We start from the raw sequence: 1,587 nt of genomic DNA, 5'->3' as shown, positions 1-1,587 counted from the left end.
TTTAAATAAAATAGTAAAAATTAATTATTAAAATAGTGAATTCGTTGGAATACTCTAAAAAAAAATAAGTAGTTAAAATAGAAAAAATATATTTTTAATTATTTTGGTGTGGCCGCTAATAATACTCTGAAAATATCAATTGCTGGAGCAATATTTGAGCTCAAATTTTTTACTTCAATACATATTAATCATCACTTGTCACCTTATTCAATTTGGATTCATTTCGGAATTGTTGGCCAAAGTGGGCTGCCTCTGTCTTGAGTGATGATGCGAGTCCATTGCCCAATATATGCATGAACTTTTGCCTTGAAAGTTCTTATGACCTCAAGTAGGCTTGCTGCTTTGTCTATTTCAAAAACCGCTTCTTTTTTTCTTTTTCTTTTTTGGCTCATTTCCTAATTAAAAATCTTCTAGAGAAAGAACATTAGAAATAAATTATATTATTTTTAAGGTTATAATAGCAACTAGAGATTTTTCTACATTTCATTATATAAGTTCTGTCTAATTTGGAGGCATAAAAACTCACTCTCAAAGTCTGTCGCTTAGGGAAAATGAAGAATTCACGAGACTATCACGTATTATCTTTGAGCATCTCGAAAGAATAGTCAAATTTAATTATTATGGGTGCTTTTTTGTTTTCAACAAAATAAGCAATTTAACTTTTTTCATTTAGCGTGAACAATAAATAGGTTGATTATCCTATTTACTATGCACCTATGCACACTTTAAACTTTCATTCTTTTACTCTCTCCTCCTCTTTCTTTTACATGATTTTCCACACAAAATAATATTAAAAAAGAAAGGTTAAATACTAAATACTCCCTGGTGTTTAGTTGTTTTATTTTTTTCCCTCTTAGGGTTTAATTTTTATCACAAGAAGTCCTTGTGATTTTGATAATAAACTAAATTAGCTTTCTATTAGTTGACCATTAGTTGACTTAACGGAAGTTCATGTGGACCAATCAAATGTTGACACGTGACACCTACTTATTCTTATTTTTTAAAAAAATTAAAAAAAAAAAAAAAAATTGGGGCTGGCCGAAACCACCCCCAGTAAGTACTAGGGGTGGCCAACCCCATGGAGCCTAGGGCCACCCCCAATTTTTTTTTAAAAATATTTTTTTTATTTAATTTAAAAAAAAAAAAAAAAATTAAGTAGCCACGTGTTAACATTTGATGGTACACGTGAACTTCCGTTAAGTCAACTAATAGTCAACTGACAGAATGACTAATTTGGTCTATTATCAAAATCACAGGAACCTCCTGTGATAAAAATAAAACCATAAGAGAGAAAAAATAAAGCAACAAAATCCCAGAGAGTATTTAGTATTTAACCCTAAAAAAAATAAGGTGTATAATAGAGGATCTGCTGGAATTGTATTAAAAAAATGGAATTTAAATCCTCTCATATTTTCTAAAATATGAGAACCTCATGTTTTAAAAAATATGAAGAGATTTCAATCCTAAAAAAAGAACAATCAAAGTAAAAATTTGTAATTTTTCAATAGTTATTTTGCGTAATTCTGACAGAGTTAGCTCTAATATCCTGATATAAAGCTTATTTGACAAGTGGCGTTCAGATTGCTT

At 29.3% G+C, this 1,587-nt stretch overlaps 1 protein-coding gene across 1 annotated transcript in view; it reads left to right on the top strand.

Moving 5' to 3' along the window:
* Positions 1–1,587, top strand: part of LOC132166622 (uncharacterized) — a gene marked incomplete in the record, with an annotated part of 10,335 nt that overhangs the window by 412 nt on the left and 8,336 nt on the right.

The sequence above is a fragment of the Corylus avellana genome, chromosome ca11 (assembly GCF_901000735.1).
Source record: "Corylus avellana chromosome ca11, CavTom2PMs-1.0".
NCBI lineage: Eukaryota > Viridiplantae > Streptophyta > Magnoliopsida > Fagales > Betulaceae > Corylus > Corylus avellana.
This window is presented reverse-complemented; position numbering and strand designations above follow the sequence as displayed.